Source organism: Rhododendron vialii, chromosome 8a, assembly GCF_030253575.1.
Source record: "Rhododendron vialii isolate Sample 1 chromosome 8a, ASM3025357v1".
NCBI classification, from domain to species: Eukaryota; Viridiplantae; Streptophyta; class Magnoliopsida; order Ericales; family Ericaceae; genus Rhododendron; species Rhododendron vialii.
The window spans coordinates 28,849,936-28,864,959 of record NC_080564.1 but is presented as its reverse complement, the minus strand read 5'-3'; positions in this window follow the sequence as shown (position 1 = coordinate 28,864,959).

Below are 15,024 nucleotides of genomic sequence, written 5' to 3'. Positions count from 1 at the left end.
CATCCATATCGGTTCCCGCTATGTATCGCTTTGTATCTGAATTTTTGTTCGCTATACAACTGCGACGGCCGTTACATAACCGCTACAGGTGCTTCAGGTGCCAAAAAATTAACGACCGGTACACTCGATTCCCGCTATATATGTATCCTTTCATACTTCTGCTGGGGCGGAGCGATTATATAAGGGTCAAGTCGGTCCAACGTCCTCAGAGATGGCAAATTTTCATTTTAATTTGTTTGGGATTTTGGTAAACTTGCCCCACATAGTCTTGCCCAACATTACAGCACCTTGCCCTTCACATCTGACACACACTCTCTCGGTATATACGAACTAGTGAACCCACCAGAATATATATATGGTCTAGTTTTCAAAAAAAAAAAAAAAACCTTGGCTTGTTATTTTGTTTTTATTCAAATTTTTTCACATTTGTTAGTTTTGTATTAAGCTTCTGTAGATTATTAATTTGTAGGGATCGTAAGTTAAAAAAAAAAAAAACATGATTTTTTATCCAAGTATTTTGAAAATATCTAAGAAAAAGTACAAAAAGCCCATCTTTTTGGAGTTATCATAGCTCTGCCACCCTCACCGCTGAGCTGATTCCAAAGACCCAAATCTAGAATCCTAAATTTGGCTCCTGACTCCAAAAATGATGGGGAGAGTGAGGGCTCTCATCTCCTTAAGGAGAGAGTCTCAACCATCTCGCAACCATGGGCCAAGAGAGAAGAGGGGAGGAGCGGAGAGAGTCCAGAGATGGAAGATTGAGAAGAGGGGAGAAAGGAAGAGAATGGAGGAGAGGGGGACGGGGAACCCTCCCCAAACTCTCTCTCTAACCTCTCAAATCTTCTCTCGGACAATTAACCACATGTTGGTGGCCATGGCCCAAGCAGTTTTGTTTAACAAGGTACCTTTCAATGCATGCACATGAATGAGAGAGAGAGAGATGGATGTGTTCTTACCCAAGCACGGAACCAAGATTTACCCTAGCAATGGCAAAATGTATACTAAAAAAATTTAGTGGTAGCGAAACTATATAAGTTGGGCATAATTTTTTTTTACATATAATAATTGCATTTTCTAAAATTTTTGTCGTAGCGGTTGCCGCCATTAGATCCCCTAGTCTCATTCTTGTTCTTACCTCGTGAAGCACGAGTCAGTCTCTGCCAAATTCGGGGGAGAGAAAGACAGACAGTGACAGAGAGAGACGGAGAGAGAGTTGTTCTTACGAAAATCCTATAGGTACCAACCGGTACCGTAGGGAAATTGTAGGGACGGCCGCGCTGCGCCAGGCCGTCTCCGGCCACCGGACGGTCGATCCGAGCAGTCCAAATTTTTTTTAAAAAAAAACGAGGGGGCTTACGCGAAATTCAATGGCATCCAATGTGTGTAGGGTGCTCACATATATATATATATATACTAGTGCTTACCCGTGCCTACGGCACTACGCACTCCGGTTGGAATTGTCTGTGCCTACAACACTTACTAGCTAGTGGCTCAAACACTAAATCGATTTATTAGTGTGTAGTATATGATCATCTTCTTAGTGGCACGAAAGAGAATTATCCATGCTTATGGCACTTCCCAAACTAAAATTTGAAGCTAGCTACAAAGAACATTTCTAACACCAAAAACTACCAACGATGATCCTAATAGAGCATTGCCTTTGCTTTTAGACACCAAAACTCCAAAAAAAAAAAAAAAAACAGAGACAAAAAATTCAAAAAAGTTCCAATCCCAATCCCAATAAACTCCAAAAAATTTCAAATACCTTTGCTTTTAGGGAGCTTTCTTTATTGACCGTCCATGCAGCTCATATGCTTTCTTCTAAATGGATATGGTTTCTTTGTTAGATCCCTTATGCTGACATCAAAACTTCAAAAGAACAAAGATCAAAAATCCAAAAAAATCTCAATCTCAATCCCAGTAAACTCCAAAAAATTTCAAATACCTTTCACTACAAGAAAAATTCAATTGGGTGACGAATGAAAATCGTCACAAATTGCATGTTTTTCGTTACAAATAATATAGGTGACGAAAAAAAATTTGTCGACTAAAGGTTGTCGAGGATTCCTACCTAGTGACGATTTATTTTTTTTTCGTCACCTATAGTGCCTTTTGATGACGAAATATTTTGTCACCAAAAAGTGAATAATTGGTGACGAAATTTTTTTCCTTGCTTATTGTGCTTTTTGATGACGAAATTTTGTCATCAATTATTCCTTTTAGCGACGAAAAAATTCGTCACCAATGTGACACATCGGTGACGAAATTTTTCGTTGCAAAAAATGTTATCATATGGGAAAAAAATTCATTCTTTCTTGCTCCTGCTGAGTTTCGAACCCGAGTCTATTGAGTTTTTCACGCAAGTTCCAACCAACTGCACCACACACATTTTTCAGTAAACATTTGAAATATCTAATATATAACACATATGTTTAACATGAAAATATATTTTGAATGTAATTTTGAACCTTTAAACATTAAAATTAGCAAATTTGATAAACATGAAACTTGTGGGCAATTGAGTTATTGTTCAAACCAAATTTGAATTATCTCAATCGGAATTTTTAGTAAAGAGTTACGTCCGAAATACATTTAGTGACAAAGCGCAATTCATAAATTTCGTCACGAAAGGTGGGCATTTGACGACGAAATATATTTTTTGTCACTGAAAGCGTTAAAATGGTGACGAAAAATAATTTCGTCACCAAAGTTAAGCATTTGGTGACGAAATAAATATTTCGTTACTAAATTGCTCTCATTTGGCGACGAAATATATTTTTTGTCACCAAATGATTATCTTTGGCGACGAAAAATAATTTCGTCACCTTTTTTAAGCTTTCGGCAACAAAAAATATATTTCGTCACCAAATGGGTACCTTTGGTGACGAAAATATTTTTTTCGTCGCTAAACAGGTATAATTGGTGACGAAATTATTTCGTCATGGAAGTTATCAAAATAGTGACGAATTTATTTTTTCGTCGCCAAATATACTTATTTAGTGACGAAATTAAATTCCGTCGCCACTTTTTCGTCACCAATTTTAATTTTTCTTGTAGTGTTTGCTTTTAGGGAGCTTTCTTTACCCACTGTCCACGTATCTCGTAGGCTTTCTTCCAAATGTATATGGTTTCTTTGTTAGACCCCCTTTGCTGACACCAAAACTTCAAAAAAACAGAGACTAAAAATCCAAAAAAATCTCAATACCAGTAAACTCCAAAAATTTCCAAATACATTTGCTTTTAGGGAGCTTTCTTTACCCACTGTCCACGCAGCTCATAGGCTTTCTTCCAAATGGATATGGTTTCTTTGTTAGACCCCCTTTGTTGACACCAAAACTTCAAAAAAATAGAGACAAAAAATCCAAAAAAAATTCCAATGAACTCCAAAAAATTCCAAATACATTTGCTTTCACGAAGCTTTCTTGGCCCAGCTCCCACCGTCCACGATACTCGACAGATTTGAAAGATTTCACCGGGTAAGGAACATTCCACGCAACTTTATTGGCCAAAATTTGAAAGATTTTGCTGGAGATTCGAAAGAGCGGTGTCGAGATCGAGAGAGAGAGAGAGAGAGAGAGAGAGAGAGAGCCAAACGCCAATAGAAGCAGGTTTTTTTTATATATGCTTCCAACAAAATTTGATTTAGGTAAAAAGAATAGATGGCATTTTTGTAATATATTTGTAAAAGTGTGGGTGTTTTCTTAAGAGAATTAGAGAGCACATACCAATCCTTAGATCAAATGAATCTCAACCCTCTTTTCAACTTGTGTTTGTGTGGTCCCCACACAGATTTCATTGGAGATTCGAAAGAGCGGTGTCGAGAGAGAGAGAGAGAGAGAGAGAGAGAGAGAGAGAGAGAGAGAGCCAAACGCCAATAGAAGCAGGTTTTTTTTATATATGCTTCCGACAAAATTTGATTTAGGTAAAAAGAACCGATGGCATTTTTGTAATATATTTGTAAAAGTGTGGGTGTTTTCTTAAGAGAGTTGGAGAGCACATATCAACCCTTAGATCAATGAATCTCAACCCTCTTTTCAACTTGTGTTTGTGTGGTCCCCACACCTTTGTGTTTTATTAGGTAGATATACGAAAATGAAGTGTTTGGATCGAGCACCCTACAGGCGTCGGATGCCATTGAATCTCGCGTAGGCCCACTCGTTTTTTTTTTTTAGAACTTTTGGACTGCTCGGATCGGCCGTCCGGTGGTCGGAGACGCCCGGCGCGACCGTCCTTACGATTTCTCTACGGTACCGGTCGGTACCTGTAGCAATTACCTCGTCCTGAATCACGAGTCTCTGCCGCAGAAGGGGAAGGCCCTTGCACGAGTCAGTCTATTTCCGCTGGGTACGTTGCATTTCATTGATAGTACTTTTGCTAGATTTATTATATATGACCCTTTTACGAAAAAAAAAATTTAATCTGCACATCATATGTATACATTAATAAATACATAACGTGTCATTTATATTTTAATAATAAAAATAATTCCAAAATAAAAAAGTTAAATAGCTAAACTTAGAGCATGTACATCAAGCATAGCAAAACTATCTATCCGAAAGCTATTTTTATGTTTTTCCTATTCTCTTTTTCTTTCAACCTTCCACCAGACTTTTTATCTTCCTCTCTCTCCATCACATATTCATAAAATATACCTAGTGAGAGAGAAGGTGGTTTGGACAATGAAGACCGGGATGAGGGAGGAGAGAGAAAAAAATATGGAGTAATGTTTTATTGGATACCTGGTGAATAGTAGTTCAATATAACTGGAGAGGTTTTTTGGTTGAGGTAAAATAGCTTCTCCTTTACCTAAGCTGCAGTAACCTGTTTTTGGGGTGTTAATTAAGTAAAATGGCTACAAAGGCCCATTTACCTATTCTCGTGTACATGCTCTTAAATTTGGTGACAAAAGACCAAGTTTGTCACCCAAATGAACTCCGTTTTGTCGCCAAAAGGTAACCATCTGCGACAAAATAAAAGTTTCGACTTCAAGTGTTACCTTTTGGTGAGGAAAGAAGATTTAGTCATTGAAGTGGTACTTTTGGGTGACGAAATTATGAGTTTCGTTGCCAAATAGAATGTTTCGGCAACAAAATTATTTTTCGTTGCCAAAAAGGTTACTTCAGTGGCGAAATTCAACTTTCTCACCAAAAGATACCATTCGGTGACGAAATTCGGATTCCGTCACGACGTTGTCACAAAATGTCTTTTTTTTTTTTGGGGTAGTATATATGTACCAACCAACATTTATCCGGATTCATTTATTTAAGTTTTGGTATTCAGGACCAATTATTATTCAAAAATATATCTTACAATCTTCATCTCGTCACTCTTTGCCATAATAGCTTTATCCTTTTTCCAAATGCATAGTATGGCCATATCTATTTCTGGATGCATGAAATTGGAAAACTTTTCTTCCTCTAATTGTGTCATGAGGTCATCCATTCCTCATCTCCATGACATTCATAGGTACGTAATAATTGTCCATACGTATGAACCCGTCTTGAGATCTTATATAAATGTTCGTAACCGATCAATTTGTTAAAATATCGTTTTTCGGTTCTTGCAAAAAATCAACTCAGCCAGCCATCGGTAAGAACTTAATCAATTTTTTCCTCCCTGCTAATTCTACTATAAATTAAATGGATTGATCAAGAACTTACAGAAATCTGGCTAAGTTGATTTTTGTAAGGACCCTCAAAAAATACTTGAAACAAATACAAACGGCTCCAATAGGTTTCGCCGTTTCGGAATGATTCACGTGTTTAAACCTTTGGAGGAAAAAATGTGGTTAGAAAAAAAGGAAATAAAATCATACAAGAGACAAACAAACTTGTTCTGGCTTGAATTCCTCCTCAACATATCAAAGGGGAAGGATCAAAATTCAGGGTGATCCATTAATTTAATAGATAAGACATGAAATATATACCCAAAACGTCATGTTCAGACGATAACAGACGTCAACACCCATTGAGGTCGCTGTTTTGCTGCCTGAAAACTTTTTCTTCCATTCTCATTTCCGTGATCTCAGGACATTACCATGTGAGAAACCAACCGTCGAGATCACACAAATGGCGGGCTAAAATAATTTTTGTTTGTCTTTTGGGATGCGAAACCCACCTCGATAGCTCATACAAATATGTGGATCGAGCTTTTCAATCTGTGTAAAATATTTTTTAAGATCCCTGTAAATATCAACTTAATTAGTCAGACATCAACTTAATTAATTCCTTCAATTTTAAGCTAAGCGTGCCTTTAATGGTACTGAGCTGATTATTGTAAGCATGCACCCTTACAAAATATTTCAAAAAATTTGAATGGCTCCAATCATTTGTGTTTAATCCTCAAGTGGGTCGTGCACAATCCTGTATATATTTGGTATAATATTGGTGTACCTTTTTTCTTTTTCTATTTTCCTTTGATATATATGTTGCAGAGTGATACACGTGCTTAAACCTTTTCCGGGTAAAAATGTGGTTAGAAAAAAAAGGGCTTTTTGACTTTTTTGGTCCCCAACGTATTTTCGCTGTGCCACTTTGGTCCCTAATATTTCAATTGCTAACATTGCATCCCCAAAGTTTCAATTTTTTATTTAAATGGTCCCTACGGCTCACGCCGTTCATTCCCTCCGTCAAAACCAAGGGCAAAGTTGGTATTTCACCTCAAAACGGTGTCGTTTGGTTGGAAACGGCTTTTTGACTTTTTTGGTCCCCAAAGTATTTCCGCCATGCCAATTTGGTCCCCAAAATATTTTCGTCACGCCAATTTGGTCCCCAATATTCAAATTGCCAACATTTTATCTCCAAAGTATCAATTTTGTTTTTAAATGCTCCCTGCGGCTCACGCCGTTCTTTCCCTCCGTCAATTTAGTCCTCTGGGTTCCGAGGTTTTGGTTTTTATGACTCTCTAGAATAAAATGATCAAAAAATTAAAATTTCGCACCGGTTCAAACGGGTTGAAAATTGAAACACTTGATTTTTTGAGGTTGTTTATATATTAAAAAATATGGTAAAAAAAATTAAGTGTTCAAATTTTTAATCTGTTTGAACTTGTGCAAAGATCTTAATTTTTTGATCAATTTATCCTAAAGAGTCATAATTATTTTTTTGACTTTAAAGTTTTCAATGAGAACCCTAAGAGAATTATGAATAAGAAAAATCTATGTTTCCAACAAAACGACACCGTTTTGAGGTAAAATACCAACCTTGCCCTTGCTTTTGACGGAGGGGAAGAACGGCGTGAGCCGCAGGGAGCATTTAAACACAAAATTGATACTTTGGAGATGCAATGTTGGCAATTGAAATATTGGGGACCAAATTGGCATGACGGAAATACTTTGGGGACCAAATTGGCATGGCAGAAATACTTTGGGGACCAAAAAAGCCGTTTCCAACCAAACGACACCGTTTTGAGGTGAAATACCAACTTTGCCCTTGGTTTTGACGGAGGGATGAACGGCGTGAGCCGTAGGGACCATTTAAATACAAAATTGATACTTTGGGGATGCAATGTTAGCAATTGAAATATTGGAGACCAAAGTGGCACAGCGAAAATACTTTGGGAACCAAAAAGGTCAAAGAGGATAATAAGATCATACAAAAGACAAACAAATTAGCTTGTTCTAGTTTGTTCCTCCGCGCGCAGCATATCAATGGGGAACGCATGCATCAGAACTGAAGGTGACGCTTTGTATGTACCTAAGGTCCTGACATCTCATGCCTTAATAATTCTTTGTTTGGCTGGTTGGCTAGCCATCCACCGAAAGAGATCCCATGTCCGACTCCCATTTGGATAGGGGTCTGTTTGACTCTTCTCGACTATTGATCTCGCAAATCAACGGTTGAGATGAGTTGAACACTTTTTGTGTCAAAACGACGTCGTTTTGCTGCAGCCGTTGATTTGCGAGATCAACGGTCGAGAAGAGTCGGACAGGCCTCTGTCCGGATGAGAGTCGGGCAGGGGATCCGATCTCACCATTCACACTTCACACCACACCATTTTGATGCCTTTCTCACTTAAAAAAAAAAAACACTCGAGATGAGAAACTTATTTTCGCGGCTATGCGTTAATAAGCACTTTGCAACACCCAGAAATGCCGACGTTTTTGAGCATGGAAAAGTGGAACTGCACAGTTCCTGTAACACTTATATATTACAAAAATATGATTAAAAAATTAAGTGTTTCAATTTTTAATTCGTTTGAACCGGTGCGAAGATCTTATTTTTTTAATTATTTTATCTTAAAAAGTCATAATCAATTTTTGACTCAAAGACTCTCATATGAGAGCCTTAAAATATCTGCTATTAGATTAGGTTCTTGAACTCTCTTGGGGTTTTTACATGAGAGCCCTAAAGTTAAAAAATAATTATGACCCTTTAAGATAACATGACCAGAAAAATAAAATCTTTGCACCAATTCAAACGAATTGAAAATTGGAGCACTTAATTTTTTAAATACTCTCTCCGTCCCATATTGCTGGTCCCTCTTTCTATTTTTTGATATCCCAAAATAAATGTCCACTTCCTATAAATGACCAATAGATTTTAAGAAAATTCATGTTTGCCCTTTCTCTTTCTCTACTATTTCTTAAAACCAATTGTACTATATATAAAGAAATGGCAATATAAAAAAGTCAAGTATAAATCAATTGTACTGTTGTACTGTACTTAATAAGTTGAATTTCCTACAAGGGACAAGCAATTTGGAACGGAGTGAGTATATTTTTTAATATATAAACCGTCTAAAAAATTAAGTACTCCAATTTTGAATCCATTTGAACCAATACGAAGATTTTATTTTTTTTGATCATTTTACCCTAAAAGGTCATAATTAATTTTTAGCTATAGAGATCTCATATGAGAGCCCTTGAGTCAAAAGTTTACTATGACCTTTTAGAATAAAATAATTAGTAAAATAAGATCTTCGCATCGATTTAAACGGATTGAAAATTAGAACAATTAATTTTTTAACAATATTTTTTAATATATAAGTGTTGCGGGGAACAGTGCCGTTCCACTTTTCCATGCTAAAAAACGACGGCGTTTTCTGTGGTCATTTTGGGTGCTGCAAAGTGCTTATTAACGGCACAGCGGCAAATAAGTTTATCTCACCTGGGATATGTTTCATGTCTAATATTCTAAATCTTTGTTAGACTCACGTTATATTTTTTTTAAATCATTTGCCTCGACAAGAGGAGTCTGAAAAGTAAAAAATTGTGACAAAATGTATAAAAAAAAATTCACTAAAGATGAAAGAAACACCAAACAACTGGTATTTTAGTCTATAGTGTCGTTTTATGTTAACTATTTTTCAACTTCGGTCCACATTTAACACTTCTCTTATCAGTATCGTTGAGACTAATAATTAATCTCATAATTAATCCCAAAACTACGACGACAAGCTGAACAAAAAATTGCAAGAGCATCATGTAATAAATCCACTTGATTCAGTTGAGTAAATATTTTTATATAGATATCTTTCTCTACAAGACCTACAAGATATAAGGTTCAAATTATCATTTTTGGGCCATGGTGATAAATGTTGTTTAAATTTTTTTGTTTATAGTTTTTTTTTTTTTTTTTGATAGGCAAAAATTTATTAAAAACGGGGGAAGGAGAAAGGGGAATCCAACAAAAAGTTGGACAGAACATCACATGGGTCGAGACCCAGCACAGCCCCTAAGGTCTAACACGGGAAACCAAAAATGATACAAATAAGCACGCCCGATACCCAAAATAAACAACAAAGTCCAAGAAAACAAACAGGTCCAAGACAACCTGCCCGACAGACCCAAACCCATAAAACACTAACCCTAACCTAGCCGCCGCCGCACAAAACACCGAAGGCAACACTACCCAAACTAGCACCACCACCCAACTGCCTCACCGTTAAGCAGATCCGGTCACTCCTAGAGTAGATGACTGGCGACAAGAAGGAACCCAACCAACCCACCAAGGTAAAGCAAACGGCCTACGATGACGGAGAGGAACAAGGTTTTTTTCCTCTTAAGTTTGGTCGAATAAGACGTAGTACAAAGAGAGTTTAACAAGGTTTTTTTCCTCTTAAGTTGAACTAATTTTTTATAATTTATTTTATCTTTACTATTTTTTTTTTTCAGTTTCTTCGGGGAAAAAAATTTCAAGATCAGACTCGTTTTGTTAAAAGGAAGGATTAAGCATGTGAAACGGAAGCGAGAGGGATTTTAGGGATTAGTTCGAGGTACATGCAAATTGACTCAGAACACCTTGCATAACAAAAAAAGTATCTCGATCCGAAAAAGGTTAAAGAAGTTCCAAAAGTAAGACAATTTTTTGACTTACGTTCATATATTTTTAAGAAAGTATTTTGCCAAAGTTTACAGTAGTATTCATGATGTAATGAAGACAGCTAGAGAGTTATTCAAAGGAAATTGATTTTCACACTTTTTTTTTTGATATCTCCACTCTTTTTTCTTTTTCTTTTTTAAAGGGTTGAAAATGTGTGTACTTTTTTTGTTAAAAGACAAAAAATGAAATGTGAATATAAAAAAGGATTAAGGCATGAGAAGGTGTCAGGACCATTTGTGCTTGAAACGGTGCCGGATTAGGCGCAGCTGCTTGCTGTTGTACCATTGTGGTGCCATTGCCCTGTGTTTCAATGGGACTTGAGACCCTCGACTCGACGAATGATATCTATTTATTTTAATCATTCAGGTACCATCGTCCCTGCCATTTCCATCGAAACTGTATCTTGTGTCTCAGAAACGGCAATTTGAATATCTGATTGGTATGTAGATCAAAAAAGCCTGATAGCAAATTGGGATTTTTTGGATTTTGGTTTGGGCACATGATCTTTTTCTATCCAAAAACAAAACATAACGTCATCCATCTAAAGATTGACATTGAAACCAATTGAAAAGTGAAAGTATTTGTATGTCTAAATTAAAAGAGGAAGGATCAAAATAAACTACTGCACTGTACTTGAATTCAACTTGCTTCAAGTCAAAAAGATCCACGTGATTTTTCCTTAGCAAAATCCACCTTGATCACCCTCCCCCCAAAGCTCTGCAACATATCATATCATGAACAGGAGTTTAGGGGGAAGGTAAAGGAATTGTTTTTATATAACGGTTCTACGTCAGTTATGATAACTGAATGAAAAAGATTATGCAGTACTGAGAAATATCAATGAGGGTCAACACATTAACATAGGGCTCTCTAATTGCCATTTCCTTTAAGAAAGTTTTATTAGCCTTACACAAGTTTACAATTAACTATATTTTTGGTACTCAACGAACTAATATCAACCAAGCATGATCAAGAAAATGTTAATACTTTTAGCCTAAAAAGCAAGCATGTACATATGTAAGGTGGCATAGGTTCCTTAGAGGATCCCCATTGTAATAAGCAAATGAGTATGAATAAGCAAATTTAACAATAATGCTTAAAAAATACCACACATTGTCATAATTAAACAAGTAACCAAATTTCACTCATTCCATAGCCAAACTTAACAACTTTTATCAATAACCTAAACTCATTAACCAAACTCAAAACTCAAAAATTCAAAAACACCCAAATTGAAATCGTCTCATCGAGACAAATAATTTGGTGTGGTCAAGTGCGTGATTGAAACTCGTTTGCGATTGGACAAATGTGCACTGTGTATTATGGAGATTTTTTTGGTTATAGATGCAAAAATAACCAAAGTGGAGGTAGAAGTTGTTAAATTTAAATATAAACTAAATGAATAATCAAATGTTGGCGTGGCACATTTGATTATATCATAGAAATTTTTGATCAAATCAAAATGACCCACATCATTAAACCCTCCTTAGTCGCCATAAATCATCAAAATTTGACCTGAAGGAAATTTCTTTGGACACATGCCCAAACACAAATGTATCCCCGCTCATCCGGTGGGTGTGGTTTCCACGTCCATCATCTAAACCAACGTGTATCGAATGGCTCCAAACACAATGCGTCTACATCTGTGTCTGGACATCTGTCGACGGTGGGTGTGGTTTCCACGTCCATCATCTAAACCAACGTATATCGAATGGCTCCAAACACAATGCGTCTACATCTGTGTCAGAACATCTGTCGACGGCTGCAGTATTATCTTCAGCAGAATCAAACTGACCCACATCAAAAACATGTCTTCCATTTTAGTAGATTCTTTTACACCCTTTTCGTTCTAGGTTAATGGACAATTAAGTAACTAACTTTGAAACATATGTATTTCTAATGAGTATAGTGGATACTTAATCTTCGATAAAGTACTTTCTTTTTGGTATTAGGTGTTTTTTCGAGCATTAAAAATAATAACTCAATTACTAGTGATTGACTTCTTTCTAATTTCATCTCTGAATCGAAATCCTGGCTGTCCATAAATCTTTCATACATCAACGAAAAGACCCAACTTTAATCTACCAAACGTAAGTAAAATTGTTACCTCAGCAACCTCAACAACACCCGCCTGCTGAAACAGCTGAGCTAATTTCTCGCTATCAACACCATACTCCAAGTTCCCCACATAAAGCCTCACTCCCAATTCTTTATCTTCTGAGGCGGAGACTGTGGTAGAAGAATGGGTACGAGAAGAATTTGTGGAAAAGAACGGAAATGGTAGTTTAGAGTGAGATAAAGAGAGGTGGATTTTGATGGGTTTGGAGAGATCTTGGTAGAAAGAGGTTTTGGTGGTGGTAAAGATTGCTGGAAGGGAAAATAGGCAACCATTTGGAGCAGATGATAATAAGGACTTGTAAACAGGTTTAACTGAACAAGACATTGTTATAGTATATCTGCATATGCATGTTTATCTATCAATTTCTATATCTATCTATAGAAAAAGAAGAAGAAGCCGCCATAGAAGGAAGAAGGGGAAGCAGCTTTGGCGGACAGTCCAAAGTAGGCTTAATTACGTCATGCCCCCTAAACTATCATAATGTTTCAAATTATCTCCTGAATTGTAAGACCTTGCACTTGAACTGTCTTAATCTTTCAACTCGGCTATTTGTTCTCTCATTTTTTGGTATGCAAAATTTGTTGTATACAATTTTGTTATTACTGAGTTAAAATCTGGCATCCGCCCCTAATAGAGAGAGGATTTAGCCTCCAGGACTCAAATTCACTCGAGTAAGCTCAAATTCACGAGCACATTGTGTATGCATGACTCGTACGCTCATAGAGTGGGAACAAGATGGGAATTCGGAAGCATGAGAATGTATAACAATTTGATTGAATAAAGAACAGGTATTTGCATTTGTTTTGTGTTTTGTGTTTTTTTTTTTAAATTAGTCATTAATTTGTTTAGTTTTATTTACCCTAAAAAAATAGGTGTGATTTAGGCCCCGTTCCAGAAATCTTCTTAAAAAATAAGCAGTTTATTTCACATTTTCAAACTCAAAAATAAAGTAAATGAAAAATAATTTTTCAATTTTTTTTTGCATCGTATAAAAGATCTCATCGAGATCTTTCAAACAAGATCCATATTGCATATTTTTAGATTTCAATAAGCCCATAATTTTTGAGCTTGAAATTGCCTTCTTAAAAAATAAGAACTTTTTTATGGCTCCGGAACAGAGCCTTAGTGCTTAATTTGTTTTATTGGGTGTGGTTTAGTCTTTACTTTCTTAGTGTCGATGAGTTTAATGGATTTGGGTGGGTCCACAAGAACATTAGATAGTTTCAACCAAAATTTGCTATTTTGACCCCACAAAAAATCTTTAAATTGTCTCAACTTGCTTCAAATGCATAGAAATTACAAACGTTATTTTCTTTTCGAGAGTTGATAATGTTAGAAAGGAGACTATATATTATGCTTTGTTATACAAATATATAAGTCTTTTGGGATCAATTATGAGACATAATTGGATTACTAGTTCATATCTATCTCATAATTAAACTCTTAATTTAGTTATTTTGGGACTAGTCATGCATAGGAAAAATATATTGCATATTCATCTAATTTTTGACCCATTAACCAAAATTCCTAACTCCGCCCCTGCATATGACTGAAGTTTTGGTGGTCTTAAGGATTAGCTTTTTGTGTATGATACCATTTAGTACCTTTCTGTTTTGAATTTGCTTGGCCTTCGTATTTTATACATTTATTTGAAATATATTATGACCAAAAAGCTTTGCTAGCTGTGTTTTTATAAGTCAACTGTGAACAATTACAGAGGCCACAACTATCACAGACAACCATGAATGCGGCAAAGACCACGACGCAAGTGTAAGATCTTACATTCGAAATTCCATAAGGTTGCAGATACTGCAATTTCCTAAACTTTGAAGAAAACTGAAAGAAGAATAAATGTCTTTACTAGAAACACATAAGGGTTGATGTGATTAACTTGGATTCATTTACTTGTACATGAGAGTCTTCTTTTCCATTGATACAAGGATGTAATGAAAGGTCCACAGTCCACACCACTGCCTGCTTGCTATAAAGCCCACGACGATCGATTCTTCTGACCTTCCATCTTATTTCTTTAATTTTTCTTTTCTAGTTGAAAATCAAATCAATACTGGCATTGGAACCATTAGTTTTTTGTTCCAACAGCACGAGTGAATTGAAAGGCAAAACAAGTCAGAGAAGAGACGACGACTGTAATTTGCAGCATTTTCTACAAATAAGACGAGCCTGTGTTGGATACTATGCTTTTCGGGCACACTAATAACCATGTCAATTAAAGAGCTCACTCTGCATGTAACACTAAATTAGCAAATATGTTTCTTAGTCATGACACTTAAATAACACTTGTTGGACGCATAGCGCAACTCATGCGTCATAAACAGACTTCACATATCATTAGCATCACAATCTTACAAGTTACAACACACTTCAAACTTATTTAACAAGGTCGACCCCAGTGCCAACCGGAACCAGAACTACTACAGCAGCAGCATTCTGATTGTTATTTAGACTAGTACACATTACTAAGGCTTCCAAAGAAAGCAAACATAACTTCCCAATGATCCTTACAGGTACAAGCAAGCATATGATATATATATAGTACTAGAAGGCTTCGCATGCATCTCTCAG